Consider the following 12,003-nt stretch of genomic DNA (forward strand, 5'->3'; position numbering starts at 1 on the left):
AGGATTTTTTGTGTTTTGCATTTTCTTTGACTGTTCTGACAGTGTTTTCTGTTGTATCTTCTCCCCCTGACATTCTCTCTTCTATTTCTTGTATTCTGTTTTTGGTCAGTGCTAAAGAAGTGATTTCCAAAACATCCAGGCTATTGCTGTTGCCCTAAAGAACCAGAAGGTAGATATTAGGATAGCCATTGCTGTGAGAAGACACCATGACCTGGGCAACTCTTATAAAGGGAAACATTTCATTGGGGCTGACCTACAGCTTCAGAGGTTCAGTTTATCATCATCATGCAGGAATCATGGAAGACTCCAGGCAGACATGGTGCTGGAGAAGGAACTGCGAGTTCTCCATTTTGATCTTAGTGCATCCAGAGGAGATTCTCTCTTCTGCAGGCAGCCAGGAGGGTGTCTTAAGCACTGAGTAGAGCCTGACCATACTAGTTGACTTCCAAAGCCCACGTCCACAGTGACACACTTTCCCAAACAAGGCCCCACTCCTCCAATAAAGCCACACTTCCTAACAGTGCCACTCTCTATGCTTCTGTGGGGTCCTCACTCTCCTATCTTAGAGGGGATATCAGGTTCCCATGGAGGTGGAACTTGCTACTACTCTAGGTGTTGGCCTTAACCAGGGAGAGCAGAGGATACGCTGAAGCAGACTGAAGTCTCAAGCAATAGCCAACTTTATTCAAAGCATCAGACAATTGGGATATCACACAATGTCATATGAGCAAAGTTCACAGGACTTTACATAGTCACAAGGACACCATGCTCGGAAACACTTCTTAGCTACACAAATAAGGAACCTTGTGTAATCTGGACCAAATCCATGCCGATTTACTCCTGGGATGGGCATGAACGTTCATTCCAAGAACAAATCTAGGATGAAGAGGAACTTAGTATACAAGGGTTGTCTTCTTTACTTAGTTTTCTCAAAAGGACTCAGAATTCTCCACACACAACTTCATTTATGGATTGTGGTCTGACAGTGCCCAAATTTTTCTGCAACACATACACACAAACACACACACACACACACACACACACACACACACACACACACCTTCTGATGGTGTTGGTTATCTATGCCATTTCACTTTCACCTAAACATAGTATAAAATATTAAAAAGAAAAAGAAAGGGGGCAGAGTTTTTGATAGGTGAGAGAGATAGGAGAAGAGGAGGATGACCCATGCTCATGTGGCTTTAAGTAGCCACAGGTAGCTATGAATATCTGATAGGGGATGCATTGTTCCAGGACAGTTTGTCTCATCTAGGTAGGGAGTTAATATCAATGTCAGTTGCCTCTGAGTTTATTGAGTGGCTATTTTGTAGCATGAGAATTTACTGATATAAATCTGATTGATAAATTACAAGCCTCTAGAGTTTTGATTTGTTGGTAATATGAACAGAGTCCATAACAAGAAAGCCGAGAGATGGGCAGACACTGCGTGGGGCTAGCCATGGAGGCGGAAAGACTGCCAGGGACAGATAGTAGCAAGAGGCAGCATGAGATGGAATTGGGGAAATTATGGAGTTCAGTGGAGATATTTTGAGAGTTCTGGGCCAGAGAATCTGCTGAGTCTGGCTGACTGAGATAAAGTACCCAGGATATGCCATGCATCCAATTAACCAAAATTCATGACAATAGCAAGAAACTGCAGTATATCAGAAGTATTTCGGTGCATTTCTTTCTATGGAGTCTTGACAAATGCAGCTCAACTACAAACTGTATAGGAGCCAATACATGCATGTCTTTAGCTATGAATCCGTCATCACCTTTCCTTTCACTTGCTTGTTTTAGCCGAACATCCTCTCTCCTGTGTCTGCTTCAGTGAGACATTCCATCATGAGCCTGCCTTACCTTTCCCAACTGTCTCCAACTTAACAAAATGTTCCTTTATGTGTTTGACCCAGCAAAGCACTATCCAACCGACTTTCGAAAAAAGAAAAACACCTTTTTTAGTATAAAATATAGCTTATTCAAGGCAGGGGTAGGTGAGTTGTGAGGGCAGCAGAGACAGAGAAAGGCAGAGAAAGACAGTAGGGAAGTAGAGGAGCAGAGAAGGATTGGAGTAGAGAAATACAGGAGCTGAGAAGTAGAGGACATGAGCACCGGTAGAGAGAGGGGGGAAGGAAATGGGGAGAGAAGGAGAAGGGAAGAGAGGATAAAACAAGAGCAGGAAGGCTTTAAAGGCTCTTGGCTTCATCTAGGAGGAAATCTTCTTTTTCCCTTAAGAATTATTGTATGAATGAGTGCTCTATCTGCATGTACACCTGCATGACAGAAGAGGGCATCAGATCCCATTATAGATGGATCTGAGCAACCATGTGGATGAGGAGCCTTGAACTCAGGACCTCTGAAGAGCAGCCAGTGCTCTTAACCATTGAGCCATCTCTCCAGCCTTCCAAAAAAAAAACTCTTAAGTTTCCACTTCATCAGGTAGGTCACATGTGCCTGGGACTGCAGCTCCAAGATATCTGAAGCCCTCTTCATGGATTTGTGGTCACCCATATGCACGTCATCACACAAATATAAATAATAAGCAACAAAGTAATAAAGAATCTTGGTAGACATATTAGATCAGGAAAGAAAATGAGGGACAGACTAGAGGAAGACATGTATCTTGAATTAGAGCAAACCTCTTGGGATCCATGGCATCCATAGAGTAAAAAGTTACAACACAATGATTTAAGAAAATACCATAAGATCAGTTAACAGTTCTGGAGGATGACCTCATATAGGAAATACAAGGATATCAAAGCCCAGAGCTGAAAGTTACACATTTCTCAGAACAGAACTGATATGAAAGTGTTAACATGCCTGGTGAGATGACTCAGCAAGGAAAGCCACTTGCTGCCAAATCTGATGTGGTTTCCATTCCCAAACCCTGTGGGGAGCCAGGCAGACCCAAGATTTTCTCAGATCTATGATGAAAGGACAGTGGGGAACCTTAGTTCTGAGCTCATGTCAGGAGCAGACTTTCCATTGCCGGTCTGAAGTTGGAGCCAGGGCCTCATAGCAGTCATGGTTGAGGTTTCAGGGGAAACACCTCAGCCCCACTGGCTCTGGTTATCATCTTGAGGCAGACATGTCTGAGGTACACTGTGTAATCTTTGCCAACATTTTCTGATTTAGCTCTCTGCTGACCTTCACCCTTCCCTCCCTGTCCCTCTAAATATCATATCAAAAGCTATAGTGTCAGGAGCCATAACAGGACAAGCTGATAACTAGAGGGTGACCTTCCTGAGATGGCCAGCCTTGGAATATTATATAATCTGCGACTGGTTCACCCTTATTAAGCAAAGCTGGAAGGGATTCATTTTAGGAAAGATTCCTGCTATTAAAAGGCTTTTCCTGTTATGACTAAACACATATCAATCATTAAATAATAGCACACCCCTTTGGAGCTGATCTCTGCAGATCTACGAAGATGTACTATCTCATAGCGATGCTATACAGACAAATAGATGACTCCTTAAGTCTTAATGATGATCCTATAAGAATTCCTAAAGTTATGTCAATGATTATTAAGCTCTTATAGTGGGACTGCTATTAAGTCTCTCTCTCTCTTTTTTTTTTTAATTATTAACTTGAGTATTTCTTATTTACATTTTGAGTGTTATTCCCTTTCCGGGTTTCCGGGCAAACATCCCCCTAATCCCACACCCTCCCCTTCTTTATAAGTGTTCCCCTCCCCATCCTCCCCCCATTGCTGCCCTCCCCCCAACAATCACATTCACTGGGGGTTCAGTCTTAGCAGGACCAAGGTCTTCCCCTTCCACTGGTGATCTTACTAGAATATTCATTGCTACCTATGAGGTCAGAGTCCAGGGTCAGTCCATGTATAGTCTTTAGGTAGTGGCTTAGTCCCTGGAAGCTCTGGTTGCTTGGCATTGTTGTTCATAAGGGGTCTCGAGCTCCTTCAAGCTCTTCCAGTTCTTTCTCTGATTCCTTCAACGGGGGTCCCGTTCTCAGTTCAGTGGTTTGCTGCTGGCATTCGCCTCTGTGTTTGCTGTATTCTGGCTGTGTCTCTCAGGAGCGATCTACATCCGGCTCCTGTCGGCCTGCACTTTTTTGCTTCATCCATCTTGTCTAATTGGGTGGCTGTATATGTATGGGCCACATGTGGGGCAGGCTCTGAATGGGTGTTCCTTCAGTCTCTGTTTTAATCTTTGCCTCTCTCTTCCCTGCCAAGGGTATTCTTGTTCCCCTTTTAAAGAAGGAGTGAAGCATTCACATTTTGATCATCCGTCTTGAGTTTCATTTGTTCTAGGCATCTAGGGTAATTCAAGCATTTGGGCTAATAGCCACTTATCTAATAGTCAAAACTGCAGTGAGAGCTCTGCAGTCTCCAGGTGTCACCATTAATTGCTCTTAGAGAGTAACAGATTTTCTCCTCCTCAGAGTACATTCCAAGAGGCTGTAAACAAGTATCAAGGGTCATAAAAAGAGAACAATTTATTACAGGTGCAAGGACAGAGGATAAGATATCGACTGGGTTTATCTATACAAAACTTCACTAACAACTATGGTTTTAGACCTTCAGTGAACCTGTAGAGCTGACACTGGAGATGAATGTTTAGCCAGATAAGTACTCCTGATGGATATTCATGTAAACATTCTCGGTTGTAAACTTCTAGTTCAATTTATGCTTTGATCTTTCGTATGAACTTGTGATGAACTTTGTAACACGTGATCATGTATTCTGAAAGATGGTTAAGGGCTGAGGACAAAGAGAAGACACACAGAAGGACAGACACAGAAGGACTGAGCTGGAGAGGGATTGAGCTGAAGAGTCAGGTTTGAGCTAAGGAGAACAGAGCTAAGTAGAACTGAGCTAAAAAGAGCTGGGCTGAGAAGAAATGCAGAGAGGAATAACTTAGAGACTATAGAAAACATAAGAAAACAATGTGCAGAATGTAGAGGAAAAAAGAAGATGGAGAGAGCAGAAGGAGCAGGCAGGTTTCTCCTTACCATGGGACAGAATAGGTCATTTCTCAATAGCAACACAGGCTTAGTCTTATTAGAAGGAACAAGTCTTTTCTCTTACAAACTTGGGATTAATTCACTTAGCATTAAAAGAATAGAAGCGATTTCTTTCTCTATGTAATAAAGATTGGAGCTCATCTTTCATCCAGAATGAGTTCTTTCTGCACTGTGGCTTGGTCTTTTGCTCCATATGCATATGTAAGTATGGATGTATGTGTAAATATGTAATGATGAGAATTTATGCATGCATGTGTGTAAGAATGTAATTGTGAGAATGCCTGTGAGCTGGCCCAACTGATTTTGAGTGGAAATGTATAAATGCACATTTATTGAATCCGTGTGTGAAATTATATATGTTTATGCATATTTGGCTATGTAGAAGCTTTTCCTTCTGCAAGCCCTATTCACTTCTCTTGGTTCAATAGAAATTTATTGCTCCAAACTTCCCCCTAGCCCAACAAGCCAGAGGCATAGGAACAAAAGGGAAAAGGCTCCAGCAAGTAATCCTCTACTTTATCTCCTGCTGTTTTAGAATGAGGTGCTAAGTGCCAGAGACTGCAGTTTCTGGCCTCAGAGGAACACAGAAGGCAGGTCAGTTACAGTAGCAGAGCACAGTGACTTAGACATAGATAAGTAAATCAGCTACAGTAACACAGTAACTTAGACGTAGATAAGTAAACTTATTATTATATAGCAACACTAAGTATCTTGTAAGACAAAGTCTTACCCTCCGCCGACCCTCTTCCCCCTCCAATACCTCAAAAAGAACCAACATGAGAAAGAAGACTAATGTCGGGGCTGGCCCCCAGCACTATAGTTCTTCATAAATGTGCTTGGCACAAGTCATCAGCTTACACAAGTCCTGCAGAACCCAGAGACTGCTTTTTCCTTCTTTATTTCTTATCCTCTTTATTTCTCATCTCTGGTTCTCCCACTAAATACCATGCAGTTGAGAACCCTTAATTCTAACCAGGGCATCACCCATGTGCCTAGATCTACAGGTATAGCATCAGTGACATCCACAGATACAGATACAGATACAGATACAGATACAGATACAGATACAGATACAGATACAGATACAGATACAGATACAGATACAGATGCAGATGCAGATGCAGATGCAGATGCAGATACAGATACAGATACAGATACAGATACAGATACAGATACAGATACAGATACAGATACAGATACAGATACTGATGCAGATACAGATACAGATGCAGATGCAGATATAGACACAGATACAGATACAAACACAGACACAGAATACAGATGCAGATACAGATGCAGATGCAGATGCAGATACAAACACAGACACAGACACAGATACAGATGCAGATGCAGATATAGATACAGATACAGATACAGATGCAGATACAGATACAGACACAGACACAGATACAGATGCAGATGCAGATATAGATACAGATACAGATACAGACACAGAATACAGATGCAGATACAGATACAGATACAGTTACAGACGCAGATGCAGATACAGATACAGATACATCTACATCTACATCTGAATCTACATTAAGAGATACATATATAGCTAGATATACATATATCAATACATATAATAAGAAAAATTTAGTTTTATTAAACAATAAAGCCTGGGAAGAAAAATAGGACAGATATTAAGGTACCTGTCATACAAAAACAGGGAGATCTGAGTTCAAACTTGACAACCAATGTTGAAAAGAGACAAGGCATGGGGTGGAGGCACATTCATGAAATTTCAGCAAAGAGCACTCAGGCCGCACCTTAGAGCTTTTGACCAGCCAGTATGGCCTAATGTGTGATTTCCAGGACAGTGAGGGACTGACTAAGAAATAGACATAGAAACCAAGATGGAGGACCACCTGAGGAGTGTATCCCCAAGGTAGGTCTCTTTCATCCACATCCCACATGCACATGGCCACACATACACACAAATATTTGTAAAAATATGTTCTGCGGACAATGTTAAAGCAGATGAATTATTGAACAAACTTGTACCCTTAGGCTAAAATAGGGTCTTTTATACCTAAAGAAATTAACTTGCATTATTTTAAGATACATTTTAAGGAGTTGTTTTAGCCTGGACAAGATGTGGGGAGCATCTTAGTAGGTGGTACATTGTAAACATTATTGATCCCTCATCCTGAGCATAAACATATGGTGCCAGGCTTCATTAGGAGTCACCATCTAGTTGTTTGTGCAAGTCATCACAAATAACGATTCTAAGATATTCAGGTCTGTCTATTAGATTAGGGGAATTTATTTTTATTTTTGGCATATTTTTCTTTACGTCCCCCGGACTAAACCCACAAAATCAAATCATTAACAATTGACAAAGTTCCATTTCCTTTGGACTTAATTCATTGCTTCGAAATAGTGTTGGGCTCTTTGACATTGCCAGTCTGTCACAGGGTCAAGTGACCCCACAGTGTAAAGATTGAGCCACAGAATAGGAGGGTGGGGATACACTTACAGAAAGCTGAAGGCCAGATTGACGTGTCACTCAGGGGTTGCAATGTCCTCGGTGGTGGGAAGTCGGTAAAGATGTTGGTATTGATATCTCTGTCATAATACTATCTGTATCTTAATAGCATCTACAAGATATCATAAAGGAAAGCTAAGTAAGACTGGGCCAAAAACACATAGTAGATTAAAAAAAAGACTGAGTCAGTGAGTGGGAGCAAGAAAACAATGAGTCACAGTGGTTGGAAGCCACCACAGAGTGACTTCAAGAACAGTGATCATAGTGACTGTGAAGAGGGAAAGGAATCTTACCTGAGTCTATGTCCCAGCAACACTAGAGTAAGGAATGAAACATAGGGGTCTTAGCTCAATGTAAGTCCCCACACTATGGCTACCAGTTGGGAGATGTGTTTGAAGATAGGACACTAGAGCTTTGGTCGTGGAACACTCTAACTCTGGACAGGTGGACCCCTGGTGACAGAGCATCATGACCAGGCAGGGTTTAGTGGATCTGCTCCAGGGCTTAGTGTGGTTTTGGCCTGTGGGTGGATTTGAAGATACAGTTTCCTGGGTTGCATAAATAGGTGACTCTGCACCTGGTGTGCCCTTTCCCAAGTGTCCATCCTCCTTGGGTGGGACTCAGATGTGGCAAGTCCATCCCCCTGATCTGAGCAATTGATTTTTTCAATGTGTAAAGAAAGTGTCCCCCTCACCCCAGATGAATGCAGACTGACATCTAATTCTCTACAGACACCCATACCAACATTAGCTAAGGTGCCTGCTTATCCTGATGCATAGAAAAAAACCCGCTGAGATTACTGAATGCTGCAAGTGCACAGACATAAGGGCCCACCTCCTACCAGATCCCAGCTTTTCTGAACACATTTCTGTACTTTGTTCATGACCTGTGACCCCAGTCAGGTCAATCTCAATGCCATGGATTTCCAGGCAAGCCCAGCAGGTTTTAAAAGGCTGGTTGCATTAACTACTATGATAATGGTAGTAGGGCTCAGTGAGAAGACTTATTTTCACAGCTGATGTTCTCTAGCTTGAAATCCTGTCTTGTGTGTCTTCTAAAGACTCGCCATTAGGGCTTTACAGACATCGCAGATTGTAGCTTGCTGAGATCCTGCAAAAGAACTTTGGGTTTATCTGATATTTTTTCCCAGAAACCTGCAGTTGGGGTGCAGAACACAAGACAAGAATCAGGAGTGGTTGGCGAACATACCTGCTGTTCATGAAGATGACTCCCTCTTCCATACATACCTGCTGGAGAGCCTTACAGAGGGCAATGGTTCCATAGGGGATGAGCTTAAGTTATAACAATGAGGTATATATTCCATAACTTCTGTGAGGGCTTCCCCTAGATCTTCTGTTATGTCCCCATAAAATAACTTCCAGCATGAGGGTCTACCTGTAGGCAGCAGGATGTGAAGATGGGCAAGGTCTAGAGCAATCTTTGTGGTTTGGAAGGAAAGGATCTATTACTCACTGATTATGATCCCTGATACCCGCTAGATGGCCTTTCACGGGAGAGCTTTAAGGGCCTGGTAAAGTTTTACTTGTGCTTAAATCTCTTCTTAGAACATAAAGTACCATGTTTCCAAGGGAACCAGGAGAAGCAGGCTCCCCGTGCTAAATGGTAGAATTTATGTTCTGAGATTATTCTGTTGCTTCAACACCACGGTCTGACTAGATGTTTAAGAGAATGAAAGTACCACAAGTTAACGTTGTGTTGTTATGATCAGCTAAAGGTCCCAACAGTTAATTTTAGGGCCTCGGAAAGACTGCATTTACTTTTCAATCTTAGTTGTGTCACCTGCTCTAATGAGGAAAGATCTTGCTGTCCACGTGTCTTCTCTTGGTAGCACAGAGGACATTCCCCTTATGATGCTGGAAGCATATTGATTAGAGGCCAACCACAAGGATCTGCAGGCCTCTGTGTTGATTTAAAGGAAAATGGCCCCCATAGGCTCACAAGTTTTAGTACTTGGTCCTCTGCTGGGGGAACTGTTTTGAAAGGATTGGGACATCTGTCCTTGTTGAAGGAGATGTGTCACTGAAGACAAACACTGTACTTCAAAAGACTTCCACCACTTCCAGTCTATTCCTCCCATGCCTCCTACATAAGGATTAGGACGCGATCTCTCTGAGGTTTGACTCTGCAGTTATGGCCTCTAACCCTCTGAGACCGAAAGCCAAATAAGAGCCCAATTTAAAGCTGTAACTAAAACAGTTTTTAAATTTAGCAAATGTTACCGGGAGAAAGAGTTACCTTCTGGGTTGTTGATCAAACAAATGTACGTACAAATGGAAATCTTTTCTTACCCAGAAGCATTTGGTTTTTACTGTGCCTGTGTTTATATATGTAAATACTCCATGTTCTTTTCTCATGGTGACTGGGTTGCTTCTTTTTTACTTTCCTTTCTATAAATCTTCACATTTTGGATGTCTCTTCTCTTGGAGTCTTGAGAGCCTGGATACAGGCTACATCTCACTACGTTCTCTCAGCACACATGTAGCTAGAGGACAGCATCAAAGGGTGATGTGCCCTTGATTGTGTCAGCGCCTAACTTCAACTTTCTGCTGGCATTGCATAGTCTTATAGGCTTTGTAAGATCAAAGTTAAAGTAACTAATTTGTTGCATTTACTCACATGCAGTGAATTAAAAGGATTTAGGACTAAATTGGCATATATGGCGTGGGTATATTAATCCCACTGGAGGAGGAACTCAACATTAAAACATGTGTCACTATGTGTGCAAAGGCAATGAACAAGCACTGTGGGTAGCAGGACCCACATAGCAAAGGGCACATAAGCCACTACTCAGAACAACTACAAAAACTCTACATAGAAACTGAAAGGATCAGTAGCATGTGGATGACCATGATTCAACAGACTGTTTCCATAGTGGACATTCAAATCTCAGTCATGTAGACCTCAACCCAAACAGCACGTGCACACGTCTTTAATTCTCCTCTGTGCTCCCTGCAGGAGATTCCCAGGACGGTGTGAGTAGAGAGAGCACTGGGTGGGCAGTGTCTCAGATTGAACTGCTCGTTCTGGCTCATCTCCACAGAAGCCTCAAGCCTTCCCTTGAGCGGTCTAAAGGGTGCTGGCCAGTGGGTGGGTTGCTGCATGAGTGAGTGAATGGATGCTACAATTGAGACACAGACCAAGAAGAAAGTCCTTGTGGGAAAAAATCTGAGGAGAGAGACAGAGAGCTGAGTCACAAAGTGCTTGCCTTGGACATTCCATGAAGGTCCAGTTTGACCCCTAGGACCAAGTTTTAGAGTGAGGTGTGGTAGAGCATGCTGGAAATCTCAGCTCTGTGGAGGTAAATGGAGACGAGTGGATTCTTGTGGCTCACTGCTCAGCCAGCCTTGTCTGCAGACTTGCTACTCCCTAAGTCAGTGAATCCCTCTGCCTCAAACAAAAGTTCCACATCTGCTGAGGAACCACAGCATTGTAAGTTCTCTGTCAGCCCTTCAGGGACTTGAGCACATTGTGGGTGCGCACTACCCCTACCCATGAGCAGTCACCCCTCCCCTTCACCATACACAAAAAAAGAACACAGAAGGACCTATGTCAGCACAGGCAAAGAACCACCGCCTGCATGTGGTAACATTTCCTCTGAAACTGTTGTTTGCCTGTGTGTGTGTGTGTGTGTGTGTGTGTGTGTGTGTGTGTGTTTCTTGAGACAGTATCTCATCATTTAACTCTGCCTGGCCTTTAACTCAACATGGATCTGCCTGTCAACCTCTACCTCCAAAGTGCTGGGGAGGAATGCAAGTGCCACCACAATCATCTAAATAGTTGCTTTCATTTTGAAACTCCATCCTAATTATCACAAGGAACTACATTTCATCCTCCATAAACCCACAAAGAACTCTAGACATAACAGACTGTGCTGCAATCCCAGACACAGGAAGATTTTGAAAGCTGGTCAGTCTAGCCAAATCCAGGAACTCCTAACTTCATAGCAGACCCTGCCTCAGAAAACTAGGGTCACCTCGAGACCTTTGGACACTCTGGCCTCAAAAGGCAAGGACTTTGGGGAGGCAGAAAAATAAATAAAACACAGCTTGCAAGCTGGGCAGAGAACAACTCTGATTTCCAGGGTGGGGCATAACTTGTCAGGCATTTTAGGACAGTTTTAAGAGGTGCAGATGGGAAGAGAGAGGAAGTGGGGGTGGGGAGATGGATAGCTATAGCCAGATCAGTGCTGGAAGACCCCTAGAGGGCAGCAGGAAGCTGGAGGCATGAGAGATGTTGGGGTGCCTGTAGGGGGCACCACAAAATTATGCATATTGTATCCAGGGTTACTGACTCTCTGGGTGCACCTCCCTGTGGCGACTTTCTGAGCCTTCTGTCCAGGTTTGCTGCTGAGGATCTCTGAGGACTAAGGCTGCTGAGTTGCTCGCTGAAGAATCTTTGTACAATGAACTCAGAAGCCCGGAGATCCTGCTGCTCTGTAGCTCACCACACCCTCCTACCTACTGCACACTCTGCCCTTACACCCCACCCTGGCTCACGTCACT

At 43.2% G+C, this 12,003-nt stretch overlaps 1 long non-coding RNA gene across 3 annotated transcripts; it reads right to left on the reverse strand.

Annotated features, from left to right (window-relative positions):
- Positions 1-3,535: 3,535 nt before the first annotated feature.
- Positions 3,536-11,980, reverse strand: LOC148006811 (uncharacterized). 3 transcript variants are annotated; one of them, XR_015648967.1, is made up of 4 exons: positions 11,793-11,980; positions 8,728-8,875; positions 7,472-7,592; positions 3,536-4,420 (listed from the first exon to the last, which is right to left on the reverse strand). It is a non-coding gene; the product is annotated as an uncharacterized LOC148006811 (long non-coding RNA). The 3 variants fall into 3 exon arrangements; XR_015648968.1 differs by having other exon boundaries at positions 8,690-8,875; XR_015648971.1 differs by having other exon boundaries at positions 7,774-8,875.
- Between the last annotated feature and the right edge of the window lie 23 nt (positions 11,981-12,003).

Source organism: Rattus norvegicus, chromosome 1 (assembly GCF_021556685.1).
Source record: "Rattus norvegicus strain SHRSP/BbbUtx chromosome 1, alternate assembly SHRSP_T2T, whole genome shotgun sequence".
NCBI classification, from domain to species: Eukaryota; Metazoa; Chordata; class Mammalia; order Rodentia; family Muridae; genus Rattus; species Rattus norvegicus.